General features: G+C 46.8%; 1 protein-coding gene across 1 annotated transcript in view; it reads left to right on the forward strand.

Moving 5' to 3' along the window:
- ATRN (attractin) overlaps positions 1–14,880 on the forward strand; it is a 176,695-nt gene that overhangs the window by 119,259 nt on the left and 42,556 nt on the right. The window lies entirely within an intron of this gene.

The raw sequence follows: 14,880 nt of genomic DNA on the forward strand, positions 1-14,880 counted from the left end.
GAATAGAATAGAAATAAGAATAGAATAGAATTAAGAATAGAATAGAATAGAAATAAGAATAGAATAGAATAGAATATAGAATAATGATAGGATAGAATAGAATAAAATAATGATAGAATAGAATACAATGGAATAGAATAGAATAATGATAGAATAGAATAGAATAATGATAAGAAGAGAAGAGAATATAGAATATAGAATAGAATAGAATAATTATAAGAATAGAATAGAATAGAATAGAATAATTATAAGAATAGAATAGACAAGAAGAGAAGAGAGTAATGATAGACTAGAATAGAATGGAATAATAATAATAGAATAGAATGGAATAGAATAGAAATAAGAGTAGAATAGAACATAGAATATAGAATAATGATAAGAAAAGAATAGAATGATAGAATAGAATAGAATAATGATAGAATAGACAAGAAGAGAAGAGAAGAGAAGAAAAGAGTAATGATAGAATAGAATAGAATATCGATAAGAATAGAATAGACGAGAAGAAAAAAGAGTAATGATAGAATAGAATGGAATAGAATAGAAATAAGAATAGAATAGAATAGGGAATGGCAGAGTTGGAAGGGACCTTGGAGGTCTTCTAGTCCAGCCCTCTTTTTCTGGGAATCTCACTCAATTTACTTGTCCTAAAGTTCTTAACTTCTTCCGCCCCTTCCCTAAATAGTCCTTCCTTTGATCTCCTCTCCCCGTGTGGACCAAAAACCTCTCTGCCGCAAAGTCATAAAGCCAGCTAAGCAGCTGAGCATCAGTTTAGAACTACAGCAGCACCAGGGCCCGGGCGCAGCAGTAGAACCAACCATAGGCAGAAGCCGCTGGGTAACGGATTATCCATGCAAGGCAGCAGAGAGCTATCCATCAAAAAGACAACGGCAATCCATCAAGGGCCCGGAATATAAAATCCCTGAGCTTATTGCCTCAAAAGTAGATGGTGACCCGGATCAGCAGTTGCCTCAGCTGAGGATTCTCGCAATTTCGTGATTCCAGCGGGGAAATTGCGCTTTGCTTCCTCCTGCTGATTTTACCTCCAGTGTAAAAGTAAATGGTTTGAGGCTGTATGTTTTTTTTTATATATATAAAGATTTTATTGGGGTTTTTTTTCATAAACATATGTTAATTTTTCCAATCCACGAGTTGTCTGGAATTAGCTATGCTAATACACGTTCAATTCCTAATCCTTCATTCTTTCCTCTAGCCAACAGTAAAACAAGTCCCAAGTTTGATAATAGTCTGTATCTTCTTTATCTTTCAATCTCGTAGTTAATCTGTTCATCTCTGCACATTCCAATATTTTCCTGCTGTCAGTTGCTATTCTAGTGGCTTGCCCTGTCTGTGTTGGTGGGGTGGTCTTGATTGGGCTGTTTACTGTTAGCTTGTTTGGGAGTTCCTAATAGGGGTATTATTTACTTCTTGATTGTTGATCTAGACCCCAACCTGTGGGCTGCGGTCCGGGAGTGGACCACGGGACAGGCTGGCCAGTGCGTGCGTGTGTACACATACACACCCTCACTCATGCCACCGCCGTGGCCCACGAAAACAGGACACTGCACCACAGGGCGCAAAAAACAGGCCGCCACTGTGCCTCAGGGTGCAAAAACGGGCCATTGTCACGCCACGGGGCGCAAAAACAGGCCACTGTCAATGCTGCAAGGTGCAAAAATGGCCACCGCCACAACACGGGGCGCGGAAACGAGGCATTGCCCCATGCAAGTACGGGGCAGGGCTAGCGAGTATCACATGGGCGCCAAACCCATCCTGTTTGTGGCGCTCACGTGCTCGCAGCTCCATGTGCACATGCATGCATGCGTGGTAAATGCTTCCCCCTCTTTTTTCCTTCTGTCCACCGATTGCCGGTAGTGAGGAATTTTGGTCTTTGGTTCCCTTTTGGGCTTGTCGATTGTCTCATTTATTTATTATTTATTAATTAAATTTATATGCCGCCCAATCCGTAGGGACTCAGGGCGGCGTACAAAATTGAAACAATAAATATAACAATAAAAATGAGTGCATTCATACAACATGTCCCAATCGTGTCCCGGCCCCCCTCCGGGGACGTCAACCCCAGGCCTGCCGGAACAGGAAAGTTTTAATGGCTTTCTTGAAGGCCGGCAAGGTGGGAGTAGTTCGAATCTTGGGGGGAAGTTGATTCCACCAGGTCGGAGCCATCACAGAAAAGGCCCTTCCCCGAGGGCCCGCCAGCCGACATTGTCTGGCCGACGGGACCTGAAGGAGGCCCAATCTGTGGGACCTCACCGGTCTCTGGGAACTATGCGGCAGTATGCGGTCCTGTAAGTAACCTGGTCCTAAGCCATGAAGGGCTTTAAAGGTGACAACCAACACCTTGAATTGCGTCCGGAGACCCACAGGAAGCCAGTGCAGCTCGCGGAGGATAGGTGACACGTGGGCATACCTTGGCGCGCCCACAATCGCTCTCGCGGCTGCATTCTGAACCAACTGCAGCACAGTGTGTCAATGTTATTTATCTCTATATGCCCGTTGATGGCAGATTTCTCCCGAGTGCCCGGCTTCCAGGAATTCTCTAGCAATTTTTGGATTTGGCTCGGTCTCTAGGATGCTCACAGCTTCCCCAGCTGAAATGATGGTTCAATCTGATCGTACGTTGTGAAATTAAGAGTTTTCCTCCGCTCTTCTGACCGGCGCTAGTTGGTGTTCGTGGGTGCGTCCCGCCGGTCTTTGGGACTGCGGGACTTTGCTCCGGGCGTTACGAAGGATCTGCAGAGGTTTCTCACGAAAAGCCACAGGGCAATCCTTGTTTATGTGTAGCTTGTTCCTCCTGGCTACTAGGAGAAGGGAAAACAAGAGGGGATTGGCAAAGAACAAGGCGAGGGAAAGTTCAGCGCTGGACACGCCTCATTACACAAGCTTTGTCGGAGGTCACAAGCCAAGGATCAGAAGCCAGGAAAGCAGTTTTTGCGCAGGGAGAGAATGCAGTAGCTTGCGCACTGGTGCTGCTTTAGCACGGATTAGTGACCAGCTGACCCCTAACACGGAACTACTAAGAACACAGTCCTGCCCCACAGATCCATTCATTCTCTTCAATCTGCCTTCCATTATCAAGCACGATTCGGCAATATTGTGTGTTTGTGGCAGTGGTTTCAGGGCTTGTGCTTCTGGGAAGGGGGGGGGAAGGGGGTCCCCAAGAATCTGGTGGCGTGGAGAACTCCGGTCAAGATTTCCTGATTCTAGATCAGTGGTTCTCAACCTGTGGGTCGGGACCCCATTTGGGGTCGAACGACCATTTCACGGGGGTCGCCAAACAACGCAGTCCGCCATTTTTTCCCCCTTTTCCTTAGCTGTGCTACTCCCTTTTATGCTATTGGCTTTTGAAAGCCAATAGAACAGACTCTCTTGAATAGAGTCTAATTCTATTGGCTTTCCAAAGCCAATAGGAATTCTCCAGGCTGTCTCTGCCCTGCTGAGCCCGCCAAAAGTCCCATTCTGCAAACTGTGCTGCACCAGTTGAGTAGACCTCGACTTACGACCGGTTGAGTAGTCCTCGACTTACGACCGGTTGGGGGGTCGCGGCATTAAAAAGGTTGAGAACCACTGTTCTAGATGCTTCTCTAATGTCTAGTCCAGCTGCTAAGGAACCAGATCTAGCAGTCCCAATGGGTCTTATGACAATTAGTGCCACTAACTGCAATAAATGGTGGAACAGAAACACGAAAGCATGCGAAAAAGAGGGACAAAATTGAACGAGAATCACAAACATGTAAATATTTTTTTTAAAATTTATGTTAAGTCGTTAAATTGAATCGTTAAATTGCCCCGCGGCGAGCTATCCTACAGCGAGTTGGCCACAAAGAGTGAGTTCTTCCAGTCACAACAAACCATGGTTCTATGCCAGGGGTTCCCAACCAGGGGTGTGAGACGATATTCCAGGGGACGCAAAAATGTGGGTTTAGAAGTTTCAGAATTATAGGGCATAATTCGTTATTTTGAACTTTTGTAAGGCGGGCAGGAATATATCAGAAGCGTTCTCGGTGTGCAGGGTGTAGAAAAGGTTGGGAGCTGCTGTTGTATGCCATATCCCAGAGGTCTCCAGACCTGGGAAATTTTAAGACTTGAGGATTTCACCTCCCAGAATTCCACAGGGAGGGAAGCCAGGAAAAGAAAAAGCAGATGGTTTGTGAGTTAGGCAGAAGACTAAGGTAAGCCTAGTTGAATCTGAAGCTAAATGTGGCTGGCTCAGGAACTCTGGGAGTTGAAGTCCACAAGTCATGAAGGACCCATAATTCCCCTTGCTGGCTCAGGAATTCTGGGAGTTGAAGTCCACAAGTGATAAAGGGGCCACAGTTCCCCCATGTTGGCTCAGGAATTCTGGGAGTTGAAGTCCGTAAGTCATAAAGGGGCCACAGTTCCCCATGCTGGCTGAGGAATTCTGGGAGTTGAAGTCCACAAGTCATAAAAAGGCCAAGTTTGAAGACCCCTGACATAGGCTAGGAAATGGGATGTGGTTAGTGATTGCAGTCAGTTTTCAACTTGTTGACCATAACAGGGCCCAGCATTTCTGTTGCTAAAGGAGACGGTCGTTAAGTGAATGTGCCCCATTTAACGACCTTTCTTGCCCAATCTTTAAGCGAATCGCTGCAATTGTTCAGTTAGTCCTGACAGTGAGAACAATTAACCAGTGGAACGACTTGCCTCTAGAAGCGGTGAATGCTCCAACACTGGAAGTTTTTAAGAAGAGACTGGACAGCCATTTGTCTGAAATGCTGTAGGGTTTCCTGCCTGAGCAGGGGGTTGGACTAGATGACCTCCAAGGTCCCTTTCAACATTATCATTATTATTAGTTGTTCAGTAAAACAGGTTCCCCCATGGACTCTGCTAGTCAAAGGAGCACGGTGATCAAAATTCAGACGCTTGGCAACTGACTCGTATTTATGACGGTCACGGCGTCATGGGCGGGTGTCATGTGATTCCCCCTTTTGCGACCTCCTGACAAGGAAAGTCAGTGGGTGGGGAGCCCGATTCCCTTCGCAAAAATCCGTTGACTCCTTTAACAGCTGCAGTGATTCCCTTAACAACCGTGGGCCAGAAAGGTTGTAAAGCGGGACAAAAGCTCACCGAATGACGTACATCAAGGACTACCTGTTTTTCAAGCCTCCCATAAATGACATTGCCGATATCACTGGAGATGTTGCAGATATTACAATGCAGATTCAGGAACGGTTTTGAATGTTTGGGGTCTCTTTTAAAATCAATCCATCTATCTATCTATCTATCTATCTATCTATCTATCTATCTATCTATCTATCTATCTATCTATCTCTATCTATAATCTGTCTCTATATCTATCTATCTCTATCTCTCTATCTCTCTCATCTATCTCTCTCTATTTATCTCTATCTATCTGTCTGTCTGTCTGTCATCTATCTATTTCTATCTATCTCTATCTCTATCTATCTATCTATCTCTATCTCTATCTATCTATCATCTATCTATCTATCTCTATCTATCATCTAACTATCTATCTCTGTCTATCTCTATCTATCCATCTCTATCTATCTATCTATCTATCTATCTATCTATCTATCTATCTATCTATCTCTATTATCTATCTATCTATCCATATCTATCTATCTATCTATCTATCTATCTATCTATCTATCTATCTATCTATCTAATCAGTTTTATTTTATTTGCTCAAGTTTGATGGATTTTATTTATTTTATCCGGGCATGCGGCGAAAGAGGAAGAGAGTATATAGTTCTTTGAGGGTCTCCTGGTGGGATCCTTCCCTGCAGCTTTTGCACAGAAACCCCAGTGCACATTTTTACCAGCCGAGCGAACTCAGAGGAGTAAAGATGATTTAAGTGTTCACTTTCGGGGCTGGCCTTTTTCCTAATCAAATGTTTTGCCCTGCTTTTGTGCTTGTTTGGCTTCCCGCCGTGACCTGCGCCAGGGAGAGCGGCCGTTGACATTTTACGGAGCTTGAAACAGATTTGTTTTTAAAAAGGGTAAATTTGGGGGAATTTCTTTTTTTTTTCTTTTGGGGAGAGAAAAAAATATGTCCCTGGGGTTATAGTGCAGAGAAGAGCAACAAAGATGATGAGGGGACTGGAGGCTAAAACACATAAGGAACGGTTACTGGAATTGGGGATGTCTAGTTTAATGAAGAGAAGGACAAGGGGGGACAGGATAGCAGTCTTCCAGTATCTCAGGAGCTGCCCCAAAGAAGAGGGAGTCAAGCTATTCTCCAAAGCGTCTGAAGGCAGGACGAGAAGCAACGGATGGAAACTCATCAAGGAGAGAAGCAACCTGGAACTAAGGAGAAACTTCCTGACAGTGAGAACAATTAACCAGTGGAACTACCTGCCTCCAGAAGCGGTGAATGCTCCAAAACTGGAAGTTTTTAAGAAGAGACTGGACAGCTATTTGTCTGAAATGGTATAGGGTTTCCTGCTTGAGCAGGGGGTTGGACTAAATGACCTCCAGGGTCCCTTCTAACTTTATTATTATTATTATTATTATTATTTTTTATTCATTAAAAATGAACCTCAGTCAACTGAACATTCAAATTGGCTGACGCTGACGGTTGACACAGGTTGCTACCAGCATCCTAGGTGTCAACCAGGCACCTCCTTAAAATATAAGATGTTCCAAGTAGCGCAGTTTTTTGTAACATTGCTGGAGTTATTGTGGGAAGCTGCAGTTTCTTGATGTATTTTGCAAAGTTTTGGGACATAGTTCCCAGTGCCCCGATGACAATGGGTACCACCGTTACATGTTTCATCCATAATCGCGCAGTTTCGATGGGCAGGTTGCGATATTTCGTCATTTTTTTCCAGTTCTTTTTCTTCGACTCTGGCATCTCCTGGTACGGCGATATCAATCAGCTGTATGCTCCGGTTCTCTACATTTGTGATATCCGGCGTGTTGTGTTCCAAATGGCGATCTGTCTCTATTCGAAAGTCCCACAAGATCTTCACCCTCTCATTCTCTACAACTTTTTCCACCCATCATCATCATCATCAAATGTAGCTCCATTTCGGAGTCCTCAAAATCTCTTGAGGACAGGTGGCCCTCGGCTTACTTAACGACCACCCGTGAGCCCCCCCCCCAAATTTCCATTGCTAAGCGAGACAGGGAATCTCACCCCCATTTTATGACCTTCCTCGCCACCCTTGTGAAGTGAATCGCTCGTCAGAAAGTCGCAAAAGGGGATCGCGTGACCCCGGGACACCACGGCCGTCATAACTACGAGTCAGTTGCCCAACGTCTGAATTTTGACCACACGGGGACGCGGCAAGGGTCGTAAGTGAGAAAAACGGTCACTGTTTTCGGTGGGGTTGTAACTCTGAATGGCCACTAAACGAATTGACGTACGTCGAGGACTGACCAGGACTGGAAGCCTTATTGAAATAAGTTTTAGGCCAAAAGTATTGGGGTACAAAAGGTTAAAATGCATCCTTCGAGTAAGAGAGTGGTCAGGTTTAAGCTGATGGCTGCTAGCTTTTGTTGTTCAAATTTTCAGTTTTCCTCTTGGGAACAGTGTTGGTCTGGATTATTATCTTCCGATGGGAATTTATTGTGTTGAGTTATTGTGTGAGGATAAAAAAGATGTGCGCGGCTTTTGCCGAATAAAATTTCAAGTCATTTTTAAGGCCGACAATATTTGAACTTCCTTTTCACCTGGTAGGAAAGTTCTGTATCTGCACCTACACAAGCACACACCAGTATGTGCGCAGGGACACAAACAGAGAAGATCAAAACACCTCCCTATCGGCAATCAGCACCCAGATAAGCAGAGATTAACACCAAGATTAACATCAGACGAACAATCAAGAAGTAAAGCAATTCAGATGAACAATGCAACAATAAGTGATAGACTAAAGAACACACCTGACAAGGCAACAATACTTGTATATTGTATATAAACAGAGAGCAAACTCCCCTCCTTTCTAGCACTGATGATGTTACCTAGCTGGGTCATGAAACGTCTGCAAGAAAACCACAAGAGTTCAGAGAGCATCAAGGACCCCATCATCATCATCATCATCATCTTCTTCTTCTTCTTCTTCTTCTTCTTCTTCTTCTTCTTCTTCTTCTTCTTCTTCTTCTTCTTCTTCTTCTTCTTCTTCTTCTTCTTCTTCTTCTTCTTCTTCTTCTCCTCCTCCTCCTCCTCCTCCTCCTCCTCTTCCTCCTCCTTCTCCTTCTTCCTCTTCTCCTTCTTCCTCTTCTTCCTCTTCTTTCTCTTCTTGTTTTTCTTGTTCTCCTTCTCCTTCTTCCTCTTCCTCCTCTTCTTGTTTTTCTTGTTCTTCTTGTTCTTGTTCTTCTTCTCCTCCTCCTCCTCCTCCTCCTCCTCCTCCTTCTTCTTCTTCTCCATCTCCTTCTCCTTCTTGTTTTTCTTCTTGTTGTTTTTCTTCTTGTTGTTTTTCTTCTTCTTCTTCTCCTTCTTCCTCCTCCTCCTCCTCTCCAAAAACCCTTCTCCCTTGTAGCACTGATGATGTTACCTAGCTGGGTAATAAAATGTCCCCAAGAAAACAGAGAGCACCAAGGACCCCACAGTCGTCCTCCTCCTCCACTAAATGAATGGCGATAAGCCGAGGACTAGCTGTGCGTCCTCCTTCCCCCGCGGCCCCCGACTCAAAGAGCCTCACCCCAATTATTGAGCCCCCCCCCGAAAATGACCTCGAAAACACAGGAAAATAACCTGTGTTAATAAAACGGAGTCCATTTAAACCCAAAGTCAATTTCCGCTCCTCTCCTTCGCTTGCCTGGCTTAACCACGGCTCAGGGGGGGCTTCCCAGGCCAAGAGCAAGCAATTGATTTCTTTTCTTTCTTTTCCCATTAAACAAGCCTCCTTCCCATTGGCCTCGATGTGAAAGGCTTCAGCAATGAGCTTCTGGGCCAGCAAAGGGGGGGGGAGGGTGTCCACCTCTGCCTGGTTAGAGCGGGAGGGGGGGAAGGGTCCCACCTTGGCAACTTTGAGAGCTTCAACTCCCAGAATTCCCCAACCAGACAGTCCATCCCTCCTTCCCTCTCTCCCTCCCTCCCTCCCTCCCCTCTTGTCCTTTCTTCCTTCTTTCTTCCCTCCCTCCTTCTCTCTCTCTTTCTCTCCTTTTGTCCTTTCTTTCTTCTTTCCTCCCTCCTTCTCTCTTTCTCTCTCTTTGTCCTTCTTTCTTTCCTCCCTCTCTCTCTCTCCCTCCTTCTTCTCTCTCTTTCTCCCCCTTTGTCCTTCCCTCCTCCCTCCCTCCCTCCTTTTTCTTCTCTCACTCTTTCTCCTCCTTTGTCCTTCCTTCCTTCCTCCCTCCCTCCCTCCCTCCTTTTTCTTCTCTCACTCTTTCTCCTCCTTTGTCCTTCCTTCCTTCTTTCCTCCTCCTCCTCTCTCTCTTTCTCCCCCTTTGTCCTTTCTTCCTTCTTTCCTCCCTTCCTCCCTCCCTCCTTCTTGCCTGCCTACCTCCATCTCTCTTTATTCTTCTTTCCTTCCTTCCTCCCTCCCTCCCTCCTCTTCCTCCTTCTCTCTCTCTCTCTCTCTCTCTCTCTCTCTCTCTCTCTCTCTCTCCCCCTCCTTTCCTCCCTTCCCCCCTCCTGGCTGGGGAATTCTGGGAGTCGAAGTCCACAAATCTTAAGAGTTGCCAAAGTTGGAAGCTCCCCTCCCCTGCCCCCCCATTTATACCGGCCCTCCTCCTTTCTCACCCAAGAGACGAAGGATTTTTTAAAAATGGGTTGCTTGGGTCTTGTGGCAGGCCGTGAATTTCCCCTTTCAAGCCCTACTAGTGATTTGCACAGGGTTGGACCTTTGTGGGCACGGAGGGTGTATTGGCTCAGCTGGATGCCCGTGGAAGAAACAGACCCTCTGAAGTTCTGAAACAAGGCTTGTGGCCTCTCCTGGAACTCAAAAGGGTGCGCGCATGTCTGGGTGTGCGCTTGTGTGTTTGTGTGCGTCCCTGTTGATTTTGTTTTCCCCTGAATTTCATCCCCTTCGGGGCATCCAGCTTCTCGTGCCCATGAGGAGGTTTCTCTGTTAGTTGCTAAGGCTTGGCTGGTCCACAGAACATTTTCTTCCTTCCGATTAAAGAGGAAATAAGAGAGGGGAAAACCAGCTTCTGCTTCAGAGCCTCCACACATCTGCCCGAGGAACAGCTGGATCCCAGTGGGACCCTCTGCCTGAGGGAGATTCCTAGTCTTTCTCAGCTTTCCTTTGATAGCATCCCGTTTTAGGGAGAGCTTCCTTCCTTCCTTCCCACCCACCCACCCACCTATCTTTCCTTATATTCCTTCCTTCCTTCCTTCCTTCCTTCCTTCCTTCCTTCCTTCCTTCCTTCCTTCCTTCCTTCCTCCCTCCCTCCCTCCCTCCGTTTATCCTTCCTTCCTTCCTTCCTTCCTTCCTTCCTTCCTTCCTTCCTTCCTCCCTCCCTCCCTCCCTCCGTTTATCCTTCCTTCCTTCCCTCCCACCCACCTACCTATCTTTCCTTATATTCCTTCCTTCCTTCCTTCCTCCCTGCCTCCCTCCCTCCCTCCCTTTATCCTTCCTTCCTTCCCACCCACCTACCTATCTTTCCTTATATTCCTTCCTTCCTTCCTTCCTTCCTTCCTTCCTCCCTCCCTTTATCCTTTCCTTCCTTCCCACCCACCCACCTATTTTTCCTTATATTCCTTCCTTCCTTCCTTCCTTCCTCCCTGCCTCCTTCCCTCCCTCCCTCCCTCCCTCCCTTTATCCTTCCTTCCCTCCCACCCACCTACCTATCTTTCCTTATATTCCTTCCTTCCTTCCTTCCTTCCCTCCCACCCACTCACCTACCTATCTTTCCTTATATTCCTTCCTTCCTTCCTTCCTTTCTCCCTCCCTTTTGTCCTCCCTCCCTCCCTTTTTATCCTCCCCCTCCCTTCTTTTATCCTTTCCTTCTCCCCTTTCCTCCCTCCCTCTCTCCCTTCATCCTACCTTCCCTTATATTCCTCTGTTCCTCTCCCTCCCTCCCTTTCTCCCTTCCTCCCTCCCTCCCTCCTACCTAACCTTATATTTCTTCCTCCCTCCCTCTCTCCCTTCTTTTATACCTCCCTTTCTTCCTTCCCTCCCTCCCTCCCTTCCTCTTAGACTTTCATGGGGATTGCTGGGAGGGGCCCTGTTTCGATAGCCGCCTGCGGCCAGAGACGAGGGCTGACTGTCAATAGAGAAAGGACCCCTTCCCATCTTCCTTCCCCCCCCCACCCCCCTTCCCAATTAGCATTCCTTGGCGGTTCCCAGGACGCCTCCTGCCTCTCCGATGCTCTCCCGCCCGAGGAGGGGGTTGTGGAGCATCCCCCCTGCACCCCGCATTTCTGTGGAGGCTGAATATGAAATCCCTTTTGTTCTTCCTCCCCAATGTGTCAAGGCACGATAAGCGTTTTTATCGATAAGAGCCGTTCAACACACGCCAGCCGCCCCCCCACAGCAGCAACCTTGATGTGCTGCGACGTTGGGAAAAAGGCCTCCTTCAGTCTCTTTCTCAAGGAGGTTGGGGTTTGGGTTTGGGTTTTTTTTTTTTTGGGAAAAATAAAATTAAACTTCAACTTTGAGCTCAAGAGAGATGTTCCTCCCCCTCCTCTTCCTCCTCCTCCTCCCTCCTCCTCTTCCTCCTTCTCCCTTCCTCCTCCTCCTCCTCCTCCTCTTCCCTCTCCTCCTCTTCCTCCTCCTCTTCCTCTTCCCTCCTCCCTCTTCCTCCTCTTCCTCCTTCTCCTCTTCCCCCTCCTCCTCCTTCTCTTCCTCCTTCTCCTCTTCCTCTTCCCTCCTCCTCTTCCTCCTTCTCTTCCTCTTCCTCTTCCTCCTTCTCTTCCTCTTCCTCCTCCCTTCCTCCTCCTCCTTCTCCTCCTCTTTCCCCTCCTCCTCCTTCTCTTCCTCCTCTTCTTCCTCTTCCCTCCTCCCTCTTCCTTCTCTTCCTCCTCTTCCTCCTTCTCTTCCTCTTCCTCCTCCCTTCCTCCTTCTCCTCCTCTTCCTCCCCTCCTCCTCCTCCCCCTCCCTTCTCCTCTTCTTCCTCCTCCTCCCTCCTTCTCTTCCCCTCCTCTTCCTTTTTCTCCTCCTCCTCCCTTCCTCCTCCTCCTCCCTCCTCCTTCTCTTCCTCCTCCTCCTCCCTCCTCCTCTTCCTCCCCTCCTCTTCCTTTTTCTCCTCCTCCCTTCTCCTCTTCCTCCTCCTCCTCCCTTCTCCTCCTCCCCCCTTCCTCTTCCTTCTCTGCCCCTCCTCTTCCTTTTTCTCTTCCTCCTCCCTCCTCCTCCCCTCCTCTTCCTTTTTCTCCTCCTCCTCCCTTCCTCCTCTCCTCCTCCTCCTGCTTTTCCTCCTTTTCCTCCTCCTGCTCCTCCTCCTCCCCATTATTCTGCACACCGCAATGTGCAAAGCAGAAATGAATAGCTTGATATTTTGGGCTGTGGTTCTGGAGAGATTAAGACCATTGTTTTTCAATAGAGAGCCCCAAACACTTAGAATTCTGGCCACAGCTGCACCATATTACTTTCTGAGGCCTGTTTGACTTGAATGTTAAAATTCGGGAAGCAGAAGTGGCAGGAAGATTTTATACAAGGCAGGCGCTGTATTATTTCTCCGTCTTACCCATCTGGAAAGTCTGCGCTTCCAGCCTTGTCAGTCCTCCCCGTGCACTTTTGCGGAGTATGTTAATTTATTTCCACACCTTCCAATTTTCCAAAATAGGAAGCAGAAAATCCTGGAAGCCTTTTCTGTTATCGCCAGCTTCAAAAACACTGGCTTTGCTCTCTAATTTGATGAAATGAAATACACAAGGCGTGCCAGCCTAATAACTTGCACAGCCAGCCTCTCCGCTCTGCGGTTGGTGGGGCAGGTTATTGCTTCTCTTCCTGTAAATTGACATCAAAATCTATTTAAACAAGTCTGTGGCAGGAGGGACGAGCCCAGAGTAGTTGATGAAAACCTCAGAGAAAACACACACACACACACACACAAACACACACAAATATTTTCCGGAGGACCTTTTAATTCTCTCGTATTTCTGCTGCTGTTCTTAAGGTGTTTTATTTCCATGACATGTTTACGTTTTCCTTTCATCCCTCTTTTTTCGCTTTGCGCCTCTTTTAAAGAATAGTTGTCTTTAATTGATTGTCTTTGTGCCTGTGTGTGTGTGTGTGTACAGTATGTGCGTGTGTGTTTTTCAAATAACGATCTGCATAGATTTTATTTCTGCTTTTTAGCCACGTGATGCTTAGTCGGTCTTGACGATAGGGGAATAAAATCTTGAATAGTGCAATGTGGCTCTAGAACAGGGGTAGGCAACCTCTGACTTGTGGACTTCAACTCCCAGAATTCCTGAGCCAGCATGGCTCAGCTTGGAAACCTCTCACTTTCCCCTCAGCATGGCTGGCTCAGGAATTCTGGGAGTTGAAGTCCACGAGTCATAAAAGAGCCACAGTTGCCTACTCTGGCCTAGGCCTAGGCTGCTTTATCACTCATGGACTTCAACTCCCAGAATTCCTGAGCCAGCCTGGCTCAGCTTGGAAACCTCTCCCTTTCCCCTCAGCATGGCTGGCTCAGGAATTCTGGGAGGAAGTCCACAAGTCATAAAAGAACCAAGGTTGCATACCTCTGGCCTACGCTTACGCCGCTTTCTGACTCGTGGACTTCAACTCCCAGAATTCCTGAGGCAACCATGCTGAGGGAAAGGGAGAGGTTTCCAAGCTGAGCCATGCTGGCTCAGGAATTCTGGGAGTTGAAGTCCACTAGTCATAAAGCAGCCTAGGCCTAGGCCAGAGGTAGGCAACTTTGGGCCTTTTATGACTTGCGGACTTCAGCTCCCAGAATTCCTGAGCCAGCATGGCTCAGCTTGGAAACCTCCCTTTCCCGTCAGCATGGCCGGCTCAGGAATTCTGGGAGTTGAAGTCCACGAGTCATAAAAGAGCCAAGGTTGCCTACCCCTGCTCTAGAACAATGCAAAGTCAACCACCGGCTAGTTGCATAATGGAAAATAATGGAGACACACTTGGAGATTGCAAGTAGTCCCTGAGTTACGACAGTTCAATTAGTGACCATTCGAACTTACAGAAACACTTGGAAAAGGGACTTCTGACCGTTTTTCACACTTATGACCGTTGCATCGCCCAGGGTCACGTAATCAAAATTCAGAGACTTGGCAGTTGACTCATATTTACGACAGTCGCAGAGTTCCGGGTGGGTCATACGATTCCCTATTGCGACCTTGTGACAAGGCAGGTCAGTAGGGGAGCTTGTTTCACTTAATAACCGGTGTGACTAACATCTGAAGTGATTCGCTTAACGACTGTGGGTAGAAAGGTCGTAAAATGGGGCGAAATTCATTTAACAACTCTCCCGCTTAGCGGTAGAAGTTTTAGACTCTGTTATCGTCGTAAGTGGGGGAACCACCTGTGTTGGCAAAAATGAGGGGGGGCAGCTTTGCATCGGAGAGCTTTTCCACAGGAGAATCATTAATATCTGAAGGTATTAGTTAATGGATTATTAATATCTGAAGGTTGTAAAGCTGTGAATGCTCCAACACTGGAAGTTTTCTAGAAGAGACTGGCCAGCCATTTGTCTGAAATGGTATAGGGTTTCCTGCCTGAGCAGGGGGTTGGACTAGATGACCTCCAAGGTCCCTTCCAATTTTAGAATGGAATGGAATGGAATGGAATAGAATAGAATAGAATATATATGGAACAGAATAGAATAGAATAATAAATAATAAAATAAAAAATACAACATTCTATTCTGCTCTGTTCTATTCTGCTCTGTTCTATTCTATTCTATTCTACTTTACTTCGTGCCAGATTTCGAGAACGTTGTGTTTAAGAGTGTATTCATTTATTTCCATGTATGCCTGGAGCGCTGCCTTGGTGTGACGCTTTTGAGAAAATACGCTGGTTTATGTATTATTATAGGTCT

Source organism: Crotalus tigris, unplaced genomic scaffold, assembly GCF_016545835.1.
Source record: "Crotalus tigris isolate CLP2741 ecotype Arizona unplaced genomic scaffold, ASM1654583v1 scf7180000020772.1195989, whole genome shotgun sequence".
Taxonomy (NCBI): Eukaryota; Metazoa; Chordata; class Lepidosauria; order Squamata; family Viperidae; genus Crotalus; species Crotalus tigris.